Source organism: Puma concolor, chromosome A2 (genome assembly GCF_028749965.1).
Source record: "Puma concolor isolate L17-30 chromosome A2, mPumCon1.1.hap2, whole genome shotgun sequence".
Taxonomy (NCBI): domain Eukaryota; kingdom Metazoa; phylum Chordata; class Mammalia; order Carnivora; family Felidae; genus Puma; species Puma concolor.
Genome location: NC_141668.1, coordinates 2,898,188 through 2,919,620, shown reverse-complemented (window position 1 = coordinate 2,919,620; position 21,433 = coordinate 2,898,188). Strand labels below are relative to the sequence as shown.

Genomic DNA, 21,433 nt, shown 5'->3' with positions numbered 1-21,433 from the left:
TGACGGCGTGGAGCCTGCTTGGGACCCTCTCTGTCTTCCTCTCTGGGCTCCTCCCCTGCTCTCTCTCTCTCCCAAAGGAAATAAATAAACACTAAAAAAGATTTTAATTTTTCTAAGTGTAACTGTCTCCATGGTAACCTGTGGCCACATTGTCCGGGTACCGCTTTCCCGAAAAGATCCTGCTCAGCTCCCAGTGTGGGCACCCGGCACACCAGCAGGGGGGCTGGGAGGTGGGTCAGGCTAGACATGGACAGGGTCACTCTCCTCTCCTCTCGGGGGTCCTCTTGCCTCTTCCCGCCTGACCCCAGCGTCCCCCTGCCTACACCCATCTCCCCTCAGGATCCCATAGCTATTAGCACCTTGTGTGGATGCTGTCGACCTGGTGAACCTCCTCGGAGTAAAGGAAGCCTCACCCAAAGGAATGAGCATCTAACAGTGAAAATCTAGGCCCGGAAGCACAACGATAGGAAGTTATTTGGGATGGGGGGGAGGATTTCCCCCGGTCCCTATGCTCAAACCGCTGGGACTGGGCGGACCGCTGTGTTTGAGGACGGCGCCCCCAGGAACGGTCTGTGCTCAGAGCCCGGTTGTTCCGGGTCAGTGCTGACCGCAAAGGGCAGTTCCCTTCCTGCTGGGAACACCCGCGTCTTGGTGCGCGGTGGTTACAGGCCGCCCTGCAGAGGTCTGTCCGGCCCCACGCTGGGGGTCTGTCCCCACCTAACCCGGGGCACCAGGAGCCGAGTGCGAAATCTGCCTCCTAAGAGTGCAGGTGCCGGGGGCTGTGGCTCCTGGGCAAATGTCCTGGCGGCTCAGGGTTTGAGATGGTTCCTGGATGGGGAGTGTGTGCGTGTGCGTGTGCATGTGGGGGGTGTTTCCTGTCTCTGGAACAGTCCTCCTCCAACAAGGATTTCCCGATCTCCAGCGGGGCCCGGTAGGCCGGGGCTCCCGGGAGCTGGTCTCTTGGAGAAAGCGGGGGCGACATGGGTGTTGGAAGGATACTCGCAGCCGCTGAGCTTGGCCTGCTCTGCCCGTCCCCGGCGCCCCCAGTCTCTCCGAATCTCGGAACGGGTTGAGGCTCGTCGGGCTTCTTTGGGCCACGCTTTCAGACCCCCCCTCACCTGTGTCTCATCAGCCGCGTCTGGACACGGAGACAGGGCTCTGACATCCAAACTCCACTCACCCGCCCTGCGGACGCCCCGGGGACCCCCGTGGCTGCAGTTGGCCTGCCCTCGGGCCCCCCTCCCCGTGAGGCGGGGATGGTAGGGCCCACGCTGGAGGCCCGCACGGACGGAATACACAGCTCGCCAGGAGTCACAGAGCACGGAGGCTCCCCTGCCCCCACCCCCACCCCCGCAGTGAGTCCCAGAGGCGCGTGCAGAGGAAGTTGCTCCGTTAGCATCTGTCCGCGAGCCGGCTCCTGGAACTGGGGGCCAGGGGACCTGAGCGGTCATGTACGCCCTGCGCGGCCCTGTTCCCGAGGACGGCTTGTCGCCGTTCCAAGTTACGTTACCTCTCACCTGGCTCCCTGCCTCCGTAACCTCGGACCTTCCCCGACCTCCGGCAACCTGGGGGAAGATGTAGGAACCAGTTCTGGGCTTTAGGTCCTGTTCTAGATGGTCGTAGCTTCCCGTTCCTGCCGTGACAGAGGACCAGACGCAGTGGCTTTGAAACAACACAAACTCACTGGCTCACAATTCTGCGGGTCGGAAGGCCGCCGCCGGCTACAGGCGGGTGTCCACAGGGCTGGTTCCTTGCGGAGGCTGCAGGGGGGGGATCCATGTCCTTACCTTTCCAGCTCCCAGGGGTGCCCACACTCTGCTACTGGCCCTCCCTCCCCCTGGGGTGCCAGCGACACGGCGCCCCTCCCGCCTTCTCCGTGCTCACACCTCCCTCCGGCCGTGGCGGGGAAAGGACCCTTGTGACCAGACGGGGCCCACCCAGATGACCCGGGCAGTCCCCTATCCCAGGTCCCGATCACGTCTGCAGAGTCCCCTCCACCACCCAAGGTCCCATATCCACAGGTTCTGGGGATCCGACCGCGGGCATCTTGGGGGGCACACCTCCAATCCCAGAGAACCCAGAAACCCCGCCCCTCAGTCACACCCCCCACGTCTCGGGCCAGGAGCCCTCAGGAGCTCTCTGCCTCTCCAGTCCTGAGCTTGAAGCCGGTCCGGGGGCCTGACCCGCACCCTGTCCCCACCGGTGCTGCCTCAGGCCCCCCACTGCTCTGCTGTGTCATGACCCCGTCCGGGCCCTGCAGTGGCCCTGCCTCCCCACAGCTCCTTTCTCAGAAACTCGGGGGAGGTCAGGGCCCGCCCACTGCCGCGGAGACCCCTGGGTGCTGCCCCACCGCAGGCTGCAGATGCTGGGGTACTTGTGGCTCCTTCCTGTATTGGACGGCATTCAACACATGCCCTACAACCCAGCTGTGGGTCCGCAGCGTCGCCCCACCCTCCTAAGCCACATTGTCACAGCCACCGAGCAGCCAGGGCTGGCCCTCCCTCGTGTGGACAGTGTGACGGGGAGACGCTCAATCCTGCTAAGCCTCAGTTTGCCTCTCTGTGAAACGGGGGTGATACGAAGAGCACCAACCTCATCAGGCTGCCGTCAGGATGAAACGAAGTCCTGTGCGGGGTGCCTGGCTGGCTCAGTCTTTGCGGCATGCAAGGCTTGACCTCAGGGTTGTGGGTTCAAGCCCCACATCGGGTGTGGAGCCGACTTAAAAAACAAAAAAGAAAGAAATGAAACCCGAGGGGCCTTGGGTACGGCTGCAATACAAGTGCTCCTACAGGTTAGCCACCATCATCATCACCGTCCCTGTCACCGTCGCCTGCAGACGAGTTCCATGAGGGAACCCACATGAGGAAGGTCAAGTTTTGGGTCCGAGCCCAGTGCCGCCACCAACAAGTTCTGGAGCTTGACCGAGTCACTTGTCCCTTCTGGACCCTCCTCGCGCATCAAGCCCATGCCACGGGAGCGGCTGAGAAGCGGACCCACAAGGTTCTGGAAAGCTGCAAGTGACTGCATTGCCAGAGCACGGACGTGAGTGCTCCCTGGCACAGGATAGGGTGTCAAACAAGGGCACGTGGAGGCATTCCCACCTCTGGGGTCCTCACAGCCTGAGAACGCTCTGCGCGTCCTCTCCGTGGGCACTTGGAAGGGCTCGTCACGTGGCCCCGGGGGAGGCCGGGGCACAGGGGGGCAGAGCGTGTGCCCCGGGCCAGCAGCTGCCAACACACGGCCAGGCCTCCTGTGCCGGATTCGGTCCTCCCGGCACCCTCATGGTGTCCTTGTCCCGGGAACATATCCCCGGTCTGCAGAGAGGGCCGGCTCCGAGGAGGTGGGCTCCACCCTGTGCACGAACGTGCCGTAGGACTGGGGCCCCCGCTGCTCCGTCACTGTCCCCTGCCACTGGCCCGCATGTGCAGAAAGCCACCAGGGGAGGGGCATCTGAGTCAACTTGGAGAAAGTGAGACGGGGCGTTTGGGGCACAGGGTGGTCCCGACACAAGGGCCCAGAGGGAGAGAGGGACATGGGTGCCCGGGAGCTGACCTGCTCTGGGCTGCATCGTAGGAAAGAAGCCCCAGGTGCCCCCCCCCATCACCGCACCAGCACCTGCAGGAGCCCGAGTGTCCCGAGTGAATGGATAAAGTGTGGTGTGTGCACAGTGGAACATTACTCAGCCCTAAAAAAGAAGGAGATCTCGCCATTTGCAACCACACAGTTGGACCCAGAGGGTGTTGTGCGAAGTGAAGGAAGTCAGACAGAGAAAGGCAAATGCCACATGATCTCAATTGTATAGGGAAGTCTAAAACAACGACAACAAATGCAGAAACAAGGGCAAAGCAGAGACAGATGCCCCAGTGCACACTGGTGGTGGCCAGAGGGGGTGGGGGCGGGGGAGAGGCAGGCTTCCGGTTGTGGCCGAACGAGCCCCAGGGATGAAAGAGACAGCGCAGGGAATCTCGCCAACGGTGCTGAGGTACCATTGTGTGGCCACAGCACAAGGCTGCACCTGCATTGAGCACAGCACGGTGTCCACACTTGCCTGGTCACTGCGTCGTACCCCGGAGACTCAGGGCACATTGTGGGTCAACTACGCTCCCGTGAAAAACAGATAAGTGAATGAATCATCAAAGAACAAAAACAATTTGGGGCTCCTGGGTGGCTCAGTCAGTTGGGCGTCGACTTCGGCTCAGGTCATGATCTCACGGTCTGTGAGTTCGAGCCCCGCGTCGGGCTCTGTGCTGACCGCTCAGAGCCTGGAACCTGCTCCGGATTCTGTGTCTCCCTCTCTCTCTGTTCCTCCCATGCTCACCCTCCGTATCTCTCTCTCTCTCTCTCTCTCTCTCTCTCTCTCTCTCTCTCTCAAAAATAAATAAAGATTAAAAAAAGAAGAAGAAGAACAAAAACAATTTAAGGAAAAGAAAAGCGCCCCAGCTGTGGCCCTGGTGTCTTGTTCGGGATGGTAGGGACACCCACCCAGGCTAGGAGCCAGTTGAGGCCAAGAATCACAGCTTGGAGTGATGCTGTTTGCTCACTCCACAGATGTCTAGTGGGGCCCCCGTGGGCCAGCACCGCGCTGGGGGCTGGGATGCACCTTCTCCCCTTGCTGACGGAACAGGTGATCGGACTAACGCGGCATTATCTACCTTTTAAAGATCTCCGTCTTGTTGACACACACTCATTTGCCTGTTCATTCATTCATACAACAAATGTTTCCTGGGGACCTCTGTCCTCGGCACGGTGAACACAGCCGAGAACCAGACGGACAAAAATCCACCTCAGAGTTCCAGACCCTTGCTTCCGATGAGGAATAACCAGCATTCTCTCGGCGTCTCTTTTTCGTGGCAGCCGTGGTTATTAATCCATGCCTGACTTCGAAATGGAAACTCCGAGACCGAGTTAATTGCCTAATTACTTTTGGAGAATAACCCACCAACCAACCATGGGTGAAGGTGAGTCTAAAACTGGATATAAACGCTCAGAAATGAATGAAAATATAGCATCTCTCCCCCCCCACCACAGAGTGTCTGTGTTTCTAAAGACACTGAAACATTTTGAAGGATAAAATGTCAATTTCATTGTTTAGCACGGGGTGGCTCTATGTTGTGTCTGGGTCTTTATTCTCATAAAATGATTTCAAAAAACTATGCACTGGGGAGATTCTGTAACCAAAATCAGTGTCCGACGACAGCACGTGAACAAAGAGGGAAGCCGGGCGGTCGATACCACGTGGCAGGGCAGGGTCTGGTCAGCCTCTGGGCCCAGTCACTCCTCAGCCCTCCTCTGCCCGGGGTCGCGTCTGGATGAGGCCGGGACATGGCGTGAGGATTCATTGCAGCAGGAGAGGGAAACAGACACTTGTAGGCTCAGTTGGTACTTGGGGCTTCGGGGGAAGAACGTCTGTCCCTGCGTCTGAGGCTAGACCTACATAACCCTCGGGTCCGTGACCTTGAGATTCTCTGTGAAGCTACGAGAAAATGTCCTTCTCTACGTGAAGACAAAACATGGTAATTCTGCGGGGAAATCTACTTATAAATAACACAGTGTCGTGGTCCCAGGCAACTCACATCCACCCACTTTGTATCTGAAAGAAACGTCAACAAGAGAGGTGGAATGTTTGACTTTCCCCCTAAATGTCCACTTCCTATACTTACTAAGTGGTTGTGGTTTTTTTTTTTGGAAGGCAGGTTTTTTTTTTTTTTAATTTTCTTAAAATTTTTTTAATGTTTATTTTTGAGAGAGAGAGTGAGAGTGCGAGCAGGGGAGGGGCAGAGAGAGAGGAGACACAGAATGCGAAGCAGGCTCCAGGCTCCGAGCTGTCAGCACAGAGCCCGACGTGGGGCTCAAACCCACAAACTGTGAGATCATGACATGAGCTGAAGTCAGATGCTTAGCCGACTGAGCCCCTCAGGTGCCCTGACCGTATGCATTTCTAATAGATAAAGGCTTTTTAGGAACGTGACCACCACCCTGTTATCATGCCTACCAAGCCGGCTAATGCCCCCATTCCAGCAAATGCAGTGTGGACGCCATCCGTCAGCGGGGCCAACACCTTGGTCTCGTCCGCGGGCGTCTGCTCACTGATGGGGGCACGTGTCCCCAGGGTGGTCGTCTTCTGCCGGAACCAGGCCATTTTGTGAATCCTCTGTTCTTAGCTGACTCTGTCCCCTCTGGCCTGGGGCACCATGGACAGTGACCGGGCCCCTCCGCCCGCCGGAGCGGACTGTCCTGGGGCCCGTATGCCCCCTCCTCCCACAGCACCCCCAGAAGTGGACTAGACTCCTAGTCCTCAGCGTGGTTTGCAAACTGCTCTGAACCTTACGTTGAATGTGAACTGTGTTAAAGACAAACAGCTAGGGGCTGGGGGGCCCTTGTTCCTCTCCGAACTCTGCCAGTGAATCGCATGCCCGGCCAAGTCCTCTGACTTATCTGGGTTTGGATTTCCCTGTGGACAGGGAAGGGGGTGTCACTTCAGTCACCCGGAGAGCCACGTATGCCCCCCCGTCCACGGAAGAGAAGGAAGCCCTCACCCTCCAGAACCCTGAGTCACCCACCGATCGGATCACCTCGGCTCTCGTTTTACGCCTGGCCGGGGAGGCAGGAGAGGGAGGACTGAAGAGGGTCGCGTGCAAGGCCATCGGGCCGTCTGATGAGTGGCCGCCCCTCCAGCACCCACGGCCGGCTCTGGGGCCCCGCAGGCAGACCCCAAGCTGAGACAGGGCTCCTGCTCGAACATGTAAAGCCCTCCTGCATCATTGCCCTGGCCCCACCCCCACCACCGCGGGAGGCCAGCCGCGGGCTGTGTGTGCAGGTGGAGTGGGGCGGTGTCTCTGTCCCCACGTGGCCTCGTGGACGCGCCCCCGTCGGTACCTTCAGCGCTCATCGGGCCCGCAAGAGCAGAGCTGTGCCCGCAGACTGGGCAGCCGTGTCCCCTGCCCGCGGCGGCGCGCACAACCCTCTGCTCACACGCGTGTGCCCACGTGTGTGCACGATGCAGCCGCGCGCGCACACACGCGCAAACCTCCAAGCTCCAAACGAGCAGAGTAACTCAACAAAAAGTGCGAGGCACGTTTCCGGGAGACCGGGATGCTGGCACCAGTTAAGCCCCACAGCGGTGAGAAGCTGCAGGCCAGACGTGGGACTTACTGTCTCCGGGTGTCTTAGCGGGGTCTCGCGGAACTCAGCAAACCGGGGCAGGAGATATTTCTAAAGGAATTTTACTGCATTAAAAAAAAAAAGGGATACCTTTTTCTGTAAGGCCTCCAGTTTAATAAGTATCCGGGGCTTACCCTTAAATTCACCGGGGCTCAGCGCTAAGGACTTTATGACAGATTTGCCACTCATCTGAGAAGTGGCCTGAATCCCGGCTGTTATAGCTGATAGATTTATCAAAGCCGCTCTCCTTGGCTCCCGGGTGCGTGGGGAGCGCCGAGAAGCCGGGAGGAGAGACGGGAGAGGTTTGGGAGTATTAGCTGCGGAGACTGGAGCCGCCCCGCCCGGAAATGAGCCACGCGTGGGCTTAGAGACGAAATCTTTGGAACGGGAGGCACGTCTAGTTACGGGGAGCCGCGCAAAGCCGGCGCTCCGCTTCCACAGGCCGGGCTGCACCGAGTTGGGGCCGCGTGGACGTGGAAGTGGACGCCCCCTGCCCACGGCCTCACACCTGCTTCGGGGGCGGGCAGCGCGCGTTCCAGCTCCAGGGTCCCCCGCTAAAGGGTCCACCAAGGGGCCCTGCGCCCGAGTGGGCAGAGCAGAGTGGCGCCCACGGCCACGCGGACGCCCCTCACGCCCACTGACCACGGTGACGTCTCCATTCACTTTCCTGGGTGCGCCTCTCTGAACCATCGCTGAGGGCGTTTCGCACCGAGAACACCCAGGTGTGCGGGGGCCTGGTGAGCGATGACGTGTCCCCCGGCCTCCGACGTCCCTGCCGGCGCCTCGACCAGAGGTGTCCACGGCGGCCCCGCCGTCTTCTCTCCCCACCGGGAACTCGCCCTACTGTGAATGGCCCCGGCAACCCGTCCTCTTGGGTGGAACCCACGCGTCCCGGGTGCCCCTATTCCCCCCAGTCCCACACCCCAGCTGCTGTGTGCCCCCCTCCGTATTCACACGTTGAAACCTCCTGGTTGTGCAACCACGTTCGAGTACTTTGCAATTTCTTCACCCGTAAACTTCTTCACCCTCGTAGTGGCAACGAGGCCTAAATGTTTTGTTTAAATGCCATTGTCGTCCAGCTCAGGTACGGCCGGCGTCAGCCCTTCTGCTGGTCCCGTCGCTGAGCCTACATGGGACGGGAGCCGCTAACGAATGTGCAGCGACACCGCCCCTCCCAAGAGTGCTGGCCTGCGTTGCCTGCCGTCTGGTTTGGGGTCCGCCCGGAGACCCTCGCCGGGGCAAGGGACGTACCTGGAGATTCAGAGATTTGCAGAATGGCTTCTTAGGATTTAAGGGCTGGGAGGGACCCGAGTCCTCACCCCCACTTGGCACATGGACGCTGAGGTCCCCAGAGGGGCGGCTCCTGAATCAGCCTGGTCCCCTTTGAGCCTCAGGACTCGGTATGGAGCCGCCACAGCCTTGCCCGAGCTGTTCCACAGGGTTCGAGGCCTCTGCCCGCCCCCGGGGCCCTCCCCAGGCCCCAGCCCCCAGGTGACCCCCCCACCCCCCCACGCACCCAGGCAGGGTGAGTTCCCAGGGGCCTCACCCCGGCTCCCCCAGGGATCGGCCAAGGGGATCGCCGTTCGCCCCGGACTGTCACTGGTCAAGGGCTTCTGCATGCAGGAAAGGGGAGTCAGTTACCAGGCGGGTGGACCAGCTCCCGGTGCCTGCGGGCCAGTGGCTGTACCCGTGCTGGGTGTCAGGAAGGGAAGGCCGTGGGTGGGGGCGGGGCCCTCAGCAGCTGGAAGGCAGCTGACGGGTGGAAGGGCGCCACCATGGCCGGCTGCCCGGGGGGGGGGGGGGGGGGGGGGACCGTGCTCACGGGCGAGGGCTGGTGAGGGACGGGCGGGTGCAGGGCAGCCAGTGCAGGGCGGCCCCAGCTGTCCCCCACCCCCAAGCTCCCCTCACCTCCAGGACACCGTCTTCCATTTCAGTCTATTTGCGCCTGATAAGCCGGACTGGGGTACGTGGGGTGAAACGATGTAAACCTCTGAGCCCAACTATGGTGGCCCAACTATGCATCGGTCTGCCTGGTGGTGATGGCGGCTGTGGATCGTGAGACGCAGTCAATTCTTGGCCAAGGTTCTGGTGGTCATCTGGAGGCTGATGCCGGCCCACCCCCTTGGGAGCCACAGCTGCCAATCCCTCCTGGACCGAGGGTTGGGTGGCCCAGGAGGGGGACAGCCCTGGGCCCCCGCTCTTCAGCCCATGCTTCTGGAAACGCCCTGAGATACCTCCTGACCGCTGGCTTGGTTGAGGTCTAGCGGGACAGGCCAGCCGCCGTTAAACTCCCCCCTGGGAAGTGGGTTTCCGAGCCGTGGCTCAGCTTGTGGAGGTGCCACAGTGTGTGCGTGGTGGCCGTCTGCCCCAGGACGGCCACGCCTGACCCGCTGGGTGTGCAGCCCGGGTGGAGGCAGGGCCTTTGGACAGAGACCTGAACTCCTGGGGTCTAGTCCCACCTTCCCTGGAATCTTCTGGTAATGAGATGAAGAACAAGAGACAGTCCGAGAGAAGTAGACGCGTCACAGCTCTGTGTCCCGTATCCTCGTTGGTAAAGTGCACAGGTCAGATCCGGTCACCTCCCGCACCCTCACAGTCCCATTCGGTGGCTGTGGCTCCGTCTGCCACCTCAGGGTCCATTCAGGTCCGGAACGATGTCATCCCATCAACGATGTTAAGCCAAAACCTACGAAGTCACAAGTCTGCTGCCTGGACAGCCTTGCCACCCGTCACGAGACCCGATGGTGGGCTTTCCCACCTCTCCGGCTCCAGATGAGGGACTGAGCCCACGAGGCGAGGAGCTGCCCGCGGCGCCTGACCACACCGTCCCCCGTGGGTGCGCGTGGGGAGAGACGATGCGGGAGTCTCTTCAACATGCGACTTGCCTCAGAAACTCTCCGCCCTGCACGCAAAGCGAAGACAACCGTCTACCCATCTGGCAGACCGTCAGTGCCCCTACCGTGCGCTCTGTCCGCTGGGTCACCGCACGCCTGGTGGCGTTATCAGCGGTGTGGCCTCGTGGTCCCCGGGATCAGAAGCCACTTGGGGTAAACTCAGCATCACTAACTGCGTGAGCCCGAACAAGTTACTTGGGCTGTCAGCACACGGGTTTCCCCTTTTCCAGATTTAAGCTGCGTCAAGGGAGGTGGGGCTGACAGACGATGTCAGGCGGGGGTCATTCAGAACCTGTTACGAGGACAGCAGTGACGCTTGGGGACAGCGGAACATATGGTCACCGTCACCCTCCGCTGTGTCTGACCCTCAGCACCTCATGATGCTCTTACCTGAAGCCACATCGGGACTCGAGTGGTGTTTTTTCCATCGGGTGCAGAAAACGTCTGACTGAAGTTTGAGTCTTGCCGTGCGTGGGGAGATCCAGTGAGATATCCTTTCTGGAGAGCGAGAGAACCTGGCCTCTCTGGGCCCTGGGAGTGTGGGAGGGCAGTGAGCTTGAGGGCGAGGCCCGAGCTCCAGGTAGAGCCTGACCCGGGGGCATGTGGCCTTGGGTGGAAGCTTCCGGGCTCCAGAGGTCTGTGGACATTCATGTCCAATATGGCGGTAGGGCAGCCAGGCATCCCAGCCCCAGCTGACTCCGGGTGTCCTGTGGCCCGCTGGGGGGCGGGGGGTGAGCCGCGGATGTTTGTGGTGCTCTGTCACAGCAGCCCGGGAGATCATGCACAGAAAATGACAGAAAGGCCAAGAGAGCCACAGGACACAGAGCTATACCACGTCTGCCTGCCTCTTTGCAGAGAAGAAAGGGCTGGTTTCGGTCCCCGTGAGTTAGGTTTCCTGTTACTCGCAGGCAAACGCACTCCCAGCTGATCGAACTGTTCAAACGGGAAAGGCTGGAGATGTTGTTAAGGGACTGCTTAAGGTGCCGTGCTCTCAGCGGGCAGGGGGCTGTCGGAAAGATCCGGTCTTTCTGGGAAACGACAAGGCGAGTATCTGGGGATTCAGTAGGTCCGGGCCCCAGCAGGGTAACCTCTTTATAGTATTAACGAGTATTTCGGTAGAGGTGTGAACAAGTTACACACGGAGTTTTCGTAGGAAGATGAATCTTCGTTGAAAACACCTCCGTAGGCGCCTGGGGGGCCCAGTCGGTTGAGTGTCTGACTCTCAATTTTGGCTCAGGTCCTGATCTCACGGTTCGTGGGACGGAGCCCCACGTCAGGTTCGGTGCTGACAGTGCAGAGCCTGATTGGGATTCTCTCTCTCTCTCTCTCTCTCTCTCTCTCTCTCCCCCTCTCTGCCCCTCCCCCCACAAATAAAGAAATAAACTTAAAAAAAAAATAAAGAAAACACCTCCCTCCCTCACCAGCACCCTATGGTGGGTCAGACGTTTTTCAAATGTGCCCCCCAAAGCCCAGGTGAATGACAGTGGCACGTATCACAGTCTCCCCGTCCCTCGCTCACTCCAGCCTGGGAGCACTCGATAATCAGTCTTTCAGGGTGGGAAACCCAGTGCTAATAAATGTAGGACCCGACTAAGCACTTACTGTGGGTGCGGATTAGCAGCCGAAGCAATAGAAAAGCTCTCGGGCGCCTGGGGGCTCAGTGGGTTGGGCGTCCGACTTCGGCTCAGATCATGATCACGGTCCATGGGTTCAAGCCCCGCGTCGGGCTCTGTGTGGACAGCTCGGAGCCCGGAGCCTGTTTCGGATTCTGTGTCTCCCTCTCTCTCTCTGCCCCTCCCCCGCTCGCTCTCTCCCTCCCGCGCTCTCTCTCTCTCTCTCTCTCTCTCAAAAACAAACATTTAAAAAATGAATGAATTAATTAAAAGGAAAAAAAAGAAAGAAAACTCTCCAAGCTCATACTCGCTTAGGACCTAAGTGGACGAGTCCCTCCCAGTCCTGCTACCCGCTGAACTGAAGCTTCGAGAAGACGTGTGAACGCGCTGACCCCTGCATCTGTGACTGCGGCCTTATTGGGAAATAGGGTCGCCAGGGATGCAGTTAGGTGACATGAGGTCAGACCGGAGTGCGGGGGGCACTACTCCAACGTGCCTGGGGCGCCAAGGAGAGCCAGCAGTGAAGCCAGACGCGCAGGGAGGCGGCCCTGCGGGGATGAAGGCAAAGGCTGGAGCCAGCTGCCAGCCCAGGAGCACCAGGGGCCGTGTGCATCCGCCAGAAGCTGGAAGAGGGAGGAAGGACACCCCCCCCCCCCCCCCCCCCCCCCCGTTCCTCGCAGGTCTCGGAGGAAGCAGGGCGCTGCCGCGACCTTGATTTCAGACCCCTGGCGTCCAGAACTGGGAGGCATTTGCGTGGTTTGAAGCCCCCAAGTTTGTGGTTTGCAAGGCAGCCATAGGACAATAATATTGATCACGGACACCCAGGGAGCGCTTTGCAGTAAGCACGCCCAACCCCCGGCCCTGAAATCCGGTTTTAATGGCCTCGGGGTTGGGGCTGCGTGTCTGTGACTTGGACCCAGCAGAGCCCGTGTGATGGGCCAGAAGCGTCCCCGCCACGTGCTGGGTGAGGATTAGCCTCCGTCTGCAGATCGGAGGCTCCGGGGAAAACGTGCAGTGCCCGACGGGAGCCACGGGCTCACCTGCTCGGCACCGTCACCCTAGGACCCTCTGGGCTCCGACAGCCCACAGTCCGGCAGGGGCCCCGGCCCCGGCCCCGGCCCGCGACCCCCAGGGCCCTCGACTCCCTGAGGCCACCATGAGCGCCTGCGCCCCTCTGTGCCTCCTTTTTGGTCTGTGTGTTTACAAAGCCGACCGGAGCCAGATCCCAGGGAGCCACTAGGTGCGTCCGTGCCCAAGACGGAGAATTAATTAAATTTACGGCTCCGGGTGATGTAAAATAAATTAGGTCTCTGTGTCATTGATTTAAGTCCTCACACCTTGACAGCAAGTTTACTTAGGATGTGCTATCTCTGAGTAAAATAACGCACACCTCAAGAAACGGAAGCCGAGTGTAGAGATTACATGAGCGGCTCCAACTTTAGGAAGTAGGTCACAAATGAGGTTTTACCCTGTGCGTGGAGAGCTCAGGGTCGGCTGAATTATTCATGCAGTCTGCGCTCCACTGTTTTAAACTCGACAATTGAACACTGGCTTGGAAGGTCATTAACACCCAGGAAAAATGCAAATGGTTTTTCTCCATCTTTTTAATTGTCATAGCATGAGAATCACCAGCACGCGGAGATGAGACGAAAGCAGGTCCCCTCCCTGGTGGGGGAGGCGGCTCCCACCTGGCACACTCCTCTCGGATGGAGACTGGAGAAGGTTCCCGTGGGCAACTGCTTCCCCGCAGAGACCCTGGCTCGGTGGGTGAGGAAGCAGATTGAGGTGCTATTTAAAGCCGTGTTCTCATACGTGAATAATCAAGAGCCTCTTTCTTTCTTTTTTTTTTTTTTTTTTATTTTTTTGATAGGGTGGAATTGGGGGCAATGCTCAATTAGCCTAGAAACTATCCCCTCGCCTGGCCACCTGTGGAAGGAGAAATCCCACGTAGATCGCAGTGGCAGAGGGGACTCTTCCCAAACCTTCATCTTGGAAGTCCACAGAGGTGTGGAGATTCGCCCCGAGCGGCTCAGCGACTTAATGATGGTCGGAACCGGCACCCCCTCCCGTCCCCAGCCCAGTGCCCGATTCACTGCACCCCCTGTCCCCCAGGAGGCAGATTCGAAGGGCTTATGTGCAGAACATTTAATATCTGTAAGTGCAGCTGGAAAAAAAAAAAAAAGAACCGAGCAGGTTTTTAACTTTGAATCCCAACCTCGGGAAGGCTCTGAATACAAATCGTAACCGGTTTCTGTTTCCTGAATCCCTTCGGGTCAGTGGGGGGAGGGGGGGTGCCACGGCCACCCAAAATTACAGGGTGCGGCCAGGGAGCCGGGAGCTCCTTCACGGAGCCCTCGCCAGGCGCTGCCTCAGGGTTCCAGTTCTGGAACCCGGTCTGGTGGGGGAGACAAACAGAACACACAGGCAGAGGGGCAAGATAATGGGGTGTGCTCACTGAGGCCTGGGGGGGCCAGACGCGGGGGCCACGGGGAGGTCCCAGCTTCGCCGGTTCCTAGTTTGTTAGCCGACGGCTCATTGCGTCCAAGAGATGGTCAGATCTTAGCGTGCGTGCCAATGACCCGAGGGGCTTGTTGAAAACACGGATTCCCAAGCCACACCCCGGACTCCAGGAGGAGCTTCTGACTCAGGAGATGTCGATGAGGCCAGGATTCTGGCGGGTGAGCCTCGCTCGCAAGGTGAGAGACACCAGGCTAGGGAGAACTGGGCCCGCCGTCCGGAGACGCACAGGTGAATCCTGGATGGGCTCCGAGGTGCAGACGTCAGGGGAGCAGAGGGTGAGGTGTGCAGCTCTCGGGACATCCCTGCCTGATCCCGCAGACCTGCTGCGTCAGCATTATGGCCCCGCAGAGATGCCGCCGTCCCAGGCCCCGGAGCCTGCGCGTGTGTTCCCGGTGGGGACTTTGCGAGCCCCACATTCACGTGTTGGAAGCTCATCTTCAATATGACGGTGTCAGGAGCTGGGGCTTCGGGAAGTGTCTGGCTCACGAGGGTGGAGCCCCCACGATGGGCTCAGTGCCCGTATGAGAGAGACCCCACAGGGCCCCCTCCCCGCTTCAGCCGCTGGGGACACAGAGAGAGGCTGCCATCAGTGGACCGGGGAGCGGGTCCCCACCAGACGCCAAAGCTGCCCACACCTCGTTCTCGCACTTTCAGCCTCCAGAGCCACCGGGCTATTTATGCGGCCCGTTCTGGGGCCTGTTGTGGTGGCCTGAGCTTACGCGGCAGAAGGAAGGGACTCTGCAGATGTGACTACAATCTTGAGATGGAGACATTATCCCGGATCCCCTGGGTGGGTCCAGCGGACTCACGAAGGTCTTTATCCCAGGAAAGCAGGACGGTCAGAGGCAGAAAGAGGACCCGTCAGAAGCCAAGGCTGCGGTTCTGGGCCCGGGCGTGGAGGCGGGGCCCCAGCCAGGCTGCAGGTGTAGCTGGAAGCCGGACTTTGTCAGGGAAACGCACCCTCCCCTGCAGCCTCCAGGCCACCACCTTGGTTTGAACCCGCTGAGACCCGCTTCAGAACTCTGACCTCCAGAGCAGCAGGGTAGTAAGTGCAGGTTGTTTTAGGCCCCCGCACACTTGTGGTGATTGTTTTAAACAGCACTTTGCTGTGGCAGAGGGAGGAAATGCATCCACCTCCCAGTGAGTAAATCCGGATGGAACCGGATGGAACCGTGCCCGCGGCTCCCCACCTGCGCGCACCCGGACTCGTTCTGTCTCTGAGAAGCTACCCCGCCCCCAGGAGGGCATGCCTACCTCGCCAGCCCCGAGCTGCCTCCTTCCACAGGACAGGACCAGAAGCCTCCAATTCACTTAGGGCACCGTCACTCGGCAGGCGGACCCAGTCCCGACCGGGACACGCGGGCACCGAACTTACCCCCCCCCCCCCCCCCCCCGGTATCACAGGTGGAAACGCGTTCCGGAATGTAATCAGGAGATGTTTGGAGCATCTTGTGGTGGGCTCCATCCTTGGGGACCGAACACACAGCGGCTCCAGGGTCAAGGCCACCTCCTTGCCAAGTGTGGAAACAGACCTCGAGGGCGAGCTGGGGGCGCGCGCTAGGGGTGCAGTGGGCGGCCTGCTCGGGGGCAGGGCTGTCGGCACCGGGTGCCTGCGCCCACCTGTGCTCCCCAGAGGGCCGGCTGGGTGTCTGAGCTAGGTCACTGCCCTCGGTAAACAGCTGGACACTGTCCCCACCTCCAGGCTGCGAGCTGACCCCCTGAGGTCCTGGGAAGGAAGCCGAGAGAGGGGGCCAGGAAGAAGCCATGGTGAGGCCCCAGGACCGAGCCTGCGTGTGGGGGTCACCGACACCGGTCCCCGGCTCTTCGTACGCAGGTGCGCCCGCACCGGACAGGGATGGACCTCCACGTGCACACGGGCTCAGGATTCCCACGGCAGGTGCGTACAGCACATCATTTACCCCCTGGCACAGGTTTATCTGATTCTCAGGTCACTGAGCCCAAGACTCATGTTACGGTGTGGAAACCACAGCTGAGGACCCTGGGAGAGCCGCCCATGCCCTCAGGCCCCGGTTCCCCGTAGGGGTCACTGCAGGCTCACTTCCAGCCCCTGCAGCTTCAGGATGCTCAAGACCCCTCCCTCCCAAGGAAAACTCGGGAAAGCCTGGCCGGTGCAGAGAAGCCGGGAGAAGGCATGGGTGGCTGCCCCCACCTCCAGGGTGGGACCTTTCCCAGTTCAAGGGCTCTCTGTCCTCCTAGGACTGAATGACAGGCACTGGGGAGCCAAGGAGAGGTGGGTTGGGGGGCAGAGCTAGAGGACCCTCCCGAGGTCCCCAGAGTCACAGGCCCTCAGCTGCCCCCTCTTCCTACCAAGCAGCCTGATGACCCCAGCCCAGCCTCTGCACCAAGCCGTTAACTTTTCCTTGTGAAACTGAACATGGGGGGAGGTGGGGAGGTGACTTTGTCAAGCTCCCTGATCTTAGTTTGGATTCACTTCCTAGCCAGGAACGAAGGAAGGCGGCAGAAGTGGGGGGCCTGGGGTCTCGGGGACAGAGCCCAGGGGGCAGGGGCTCTGGGCGTGCAGGGGACTACCCTGGGGAGGCACCAAGGCTATCGGCCCTAAATAGGAGCGTTGACACCTTCTCGTTTTGTCTTGGGTGGCACGGCCAGCCACAGTCTCACGACCAGCACCACAGGAGAGGAGAGAGACTGTGTCAACCAGTCTGGAACCTTCCAGGCCACAGTGGGGTGCGTGTGCGTGCGTGTGTTCCCTCATACGCCCACCAAGTCTGTCGGGAGGAGTTACTAGCTTGTTTGTGAAAAACAAAATTGAACGAAACCAAAAGGACCGTGGTGTTGCTCAATGACCCCTAGGTGACGGGGAGGTGTTAGGCCGCCTGTTGGCCAGCCACCTTACCCAGGGAGGCCCTGGGAACACCGCGCCACGTCCCTGGCAGCCAGCCCCTAGGGGTCAGGGTGTGACAGGTCCCGGGGAGTCTCGGAAAGTCAGTCTTCATCAGCTCCTATGATTACAAACAGCTCCGGTTATTACAAACGAGCCCACAGCATCTTCCCGCCCGTAGGCCCGTGGAAAGCCAACCCTCGCGGGTGCACAGATAAACACCTGTGCCAGCTGAGGTGACCCTGCGTCCGAAGCCAGGCCCCGCGAGCTCAAAACCCTGCTCAAAACAAACACTGACTGAGCAAAGCGTGTGCTCCAACGCGTCTGTCTCGTCAGTCCCCGTGAGGCTTCCCGGTGAGGTCCGTCACCAGGAGGGCTTTTCCCGCGGACAAGAGCCTGAGATGAAACCCCAGCAACCAGGGCCGAGCCCACCCGTCCCCTCGGCCCGGCCCTCTGAGGCCACAGCCAGACGGGGAGCTGCCCTGGGAAGCAATCTCAGATCTCGTAAAGCGTCCGCTGGAGACCACGGGTCAAGGCCGCCTCTCCTGTTCCAGCCCCTTCCCCAATACCCAGTGTGGACACACATACACAGGGGCCGCTCTGGAGGTATTTTGTGGATGTGGTTACTACCTACAATCAGTTGGCTTGAAGGAAAGGAGATCACCCTCCGCAGTGAGGTGGGCCTCGTCCAACCAGCTGCAGGCCTTCAGAGCAGAAACGGAGGTGTTCAGAGCAGGAGGAAGGAATCCTCTCTCAAGACGAGCATCAGCTCCCGCCCAAGCACCCACCCGCCAGCCTGCCCGGAGGATTTTAGGTGTGCTCGACCACCGTCTCGGGAGCCAGTTCTGTAAAACCGGTCCCCTGTTGGCCGCTGGCGAGCCCTGGCTGGTGCAAGAGCCCACGGGGATGCTGTGCTTTTGGATGGATCCTTCCACGTGAAGGTTCCAGAAGGATGCCCAGGACACAACAATCATTCAATAGACGTGACCTGCCGTGGCTGCTCTGGGCCGGGGACAAGATACCACGCTCCCTGCCCTTGGGGACTCTCCCTCACACACCCCGTACTCTCTCCCCAGAGACAGGGTCCGACCACTAGGCCACCCCCCAGCCCTCCCCCCTCCCCTGGACCGGGGCCACCGCCCTTCTGCCCACTGGCCCTTCTGTGGGCTTAGCTCCACTAAGTCCCCAGTGCGCTCTTGCTCTCTGTCCGCTCGGCCCTGCCCCGGGTCGCGGCCTCCGCCGCTGCGGAGCGCAATTCTAGACCCGTCCCCCAAGCTGTCCCCACCCCATGCTCCCACACCCCTCCCCCAACAAAGCCAGCTAGACCGAGGCAGAGGCACCGAGGCACAGCCTACCCGCCACCCAGCTCTCCTGGGGCCTCACCTCCAGGAACCGTGAGGTTGGGTCCGCCTCTCTCCCTCTCGCCAGACAATGGTGCGCGTTGGCGAGGACGTGGAGAAATTGGGACCCTGCACATGCGGGTGGGGATGCACAAGGTGCAACCACTGCAGAAAACAGTGCGACAGTTCCTCCAAACAATGTCAAATAGGGGCACCTGGGTGCCATATATATGTGAGTGTGACCCTCGGGTGGGTATTCATGTTCAAAGGTAGCTTGATTAGTTAAGAGCGGGAAGGGTCCCTGTGCACTTGAATGCCTACAAAACAGTATTTCTGTCCTATGTCACTTTTACTTCTGGACAAGTAGATCGTCATAGAAATCATTTCTCTTTAAGAGGCATTATATCCTCTCCCTCAGTCCACCCAGCTCACTCCAGAGTGAAGGGTGAATTAAGAAATGTGTTCAGGGGCCCCCGGGGGGCTCAGCCCATTGGTTAAGCGTCCGACTTCGGCTCAGGTCACGATCTCGCGGTTCATGAGTTCCAGCCCCACATCGGCCCCCGGACAGCTCAGGGCCTGGAGCCTGCTTCGGATTCGGTGCCTCCCTCTCTATGCCCCTCCCCCATTCGCATTCTGTTTCTCTCTCTCAAAAATAAATAAACATTAAAAAAAAAGCGGTTTTATTAAACCTTGGCCCTTGGGCACATACGTATCGTTTCACCGTTCTGGGTGGAGAAGTGGCCACGTCCAGCAGGGAGGCTCTTGCCGGCCGAGCTGCGAGCCAAGCGGGCGTCTATTCCTGGGACTCCATTCTGCACAAAACGACGGCTGCCGGACAAACCACGGTTATCCGGACTTGGGTATCTGACTGACGTTTTTGCGAGAATAAAAGAACCAAGGCTGGCATGTCCAGGAAAACCAGAGCTGTTGCCAAGAATCAAATTTGAGTTTCCAAGTGAAAAACAAAATTTTAGAGACCCTGTGTCCAATACCCCGAGCCAGACCACCTCCCAGTATTTCAAGCCGTTTCTGATGAATTCGACGGTGACAATAACAAATGTGACCGTGTGGTCCTGGGTGACGAAAGCATCCGCGTCTGGAAGAGCTGACCCGTGAATGGTGGTGCAAAATCTTTCATGGCTCCAAGGTCCTTTCAAATTCAAGGGGGTTCAGGAGAGTAGGAAATGTTCGTGGATGTGGTTTCCGGTCCCATGGTGCAACTAACCTTCCCGTAACTACCACTTGTTGAATTTTGGTGTAATATTATGGGGAAGACTATCCACGATTATCTGACAAAAAAAACCTAACAAAACATTCCTTCCTCTTCCAACTCCCCGTGAAAGGTGGGGTTTTCTTCATATACCTGGACCAAAGTAAAGGCTTGCGCAGCAGAGGTGCAGAGCCAGCAATCTTCACTCTGAAGCCAGACGATTAAGCGTGTAAACGTGTAAAATGCTACTCTTCTGACTAATTTTGTTTTGTTTGAGGGGATACAGTAAACGTTCATTGAAACATATTATTTAAGAAAACATGAGGAGGGTTTTTATTGTCATTGTAAGTGAATCAACAAATACGTTCACAACGTTGGTCTTAATTTCTAATATAATAAATATCAGTAGCAGGGCGCTTTGGTGGCTGAGTCCTTGAAACATCCGACTTCAGGGGCGCCTGGGTGGCTCAGTCGGTTGAGCGTCCGGCTTCGGCTCGGGTCATGATCTCGCAGTTCATGGGTTCGAGCCCCGCATCGGGCTCTGTGCTGACAGCTCGGAGCCTGGAGCCTGTTTCGGAGCCTGTGTCTCCCTCTCTCTGCCCCTCCCTCCCTCACTGTGTCTCAAAATGAACAAACATTAAAAACTAAAACTAAACTAAATATCAGCAGGTATAATCCAAATAAAGAAAGGTCTTTGGTGGGGGGGGGGGGCACCCGGGTGGCTCAGTTGGTTAAACATCAGAGTCTTGATTCCAGCCCAGCCCAGGTCTGCACTGAGTACGGAGCCTGCTTGGGATTCTCTCTCTCTGTCTCTCTCTCTGCCCCACCACTCTCAAAAGCAAGAAATAAACATAAAATAGGGGCGCCTGGGTGGTGCAGTCGGTTAAGCGTCCGACTTCAACCAGGTCACGATCTCGCGGTCCGTGAGTTCAAGCCCCGCGTCGGGCTCTGGGCTGATGGCTCGGAGCCTGGAGCCTGTTTCTGATTCTGTGTCTCCCTCTCTCTCTGCCCCTCCCCCGTTCATGCTCTGTCTCTCTCTGTCCCAAAAATAAATAAACGTTGAAAAAAAAATAAAAAAAAAAAAAAGAAATAAACATAAAATAGAAGACAGGTCTTTGGGACCCTCAATAATTTTTAAGACTATTAAGGGGCTCGGAGACCAAAGCTTGAGGGCGCTGGCTGGGTGTAGCCGTGTTCTAGCTCCTCTTGTAGGACCGGGCTTGAAGCCACAAGGGACAGGGCCCCGCCCGCCCCACGTGCGTGTTCCAGCACAGCCCAACTGCACCCACACTGACACAACCTCAGGAAGCCAAAAGTGCCATGAAGAACGCATGCCTGGGTCAGGCACGGTTTTAGACAGCATGGCCTCGTGTTGGCTGTCTGTATCCAAGGATCCGCAGGAAGGATGTTCCAGACAGCGGGGACAGAACCCCCTGAGGTGGGGGTGGCTTGCATGGAGAGGGAGAGTGCCTGGGCCTGCAGAGGGAGGCCAGTGGCATCTCGTGTCCGGCAGGGTCCTGAAGGACGCTTACAGGGTTGCCTCTCATTCTCCGCATTCTTGGAAACCGCCTGTGTAGACGAAGGACCTGAGGGCGTCTGACCTGCACTCACTCAGGCTTACTCAGACTGCAGGGACCCGCAGGGATAGGAAGCTATTCGGAGGGATACCGCAGCCATCCCGGTGGGGCAAGAGACAGCAGCAGAGGGAGAGGGAGACAGAGAAGAGGGGTAATCAGGGCCTAGCGAGGGTGGCCTGGAGGCTTCGACAGAGAAACTGGGTGTTTGGGGGAAACCTAGAAGGAGCAGACTGGGGAACAAGGAAGGCAGGACCCGAG

General features: G+C 59.0%; 1 long non-coding RNA gene across 1 annotated transcript in view; it reads left to right on the top strand.

Annotated features, from left to right (window-relative positions):
- The window catches only part of LOC147582921 (uncharacterized), a 30,024-nt gene extending 16,576 nt beyond the window's left edge, over nt 1-13,448 (top strand). The window contains exons 2-3 of the long non-coding RNA XR_015242577.1: nt 4,855-4,958; nt 13,286-13,448. This is a non-coding gene — a long non-coding RNA (uncharacterized LOC147582921). The remainder of the gene's footprint in view (nt 1-4,854; nt 4,959-13,285) is intronic.
- The last annotated feature ends 7,985 nt before the right edge of the window (nt 13,449-21,433 follow it).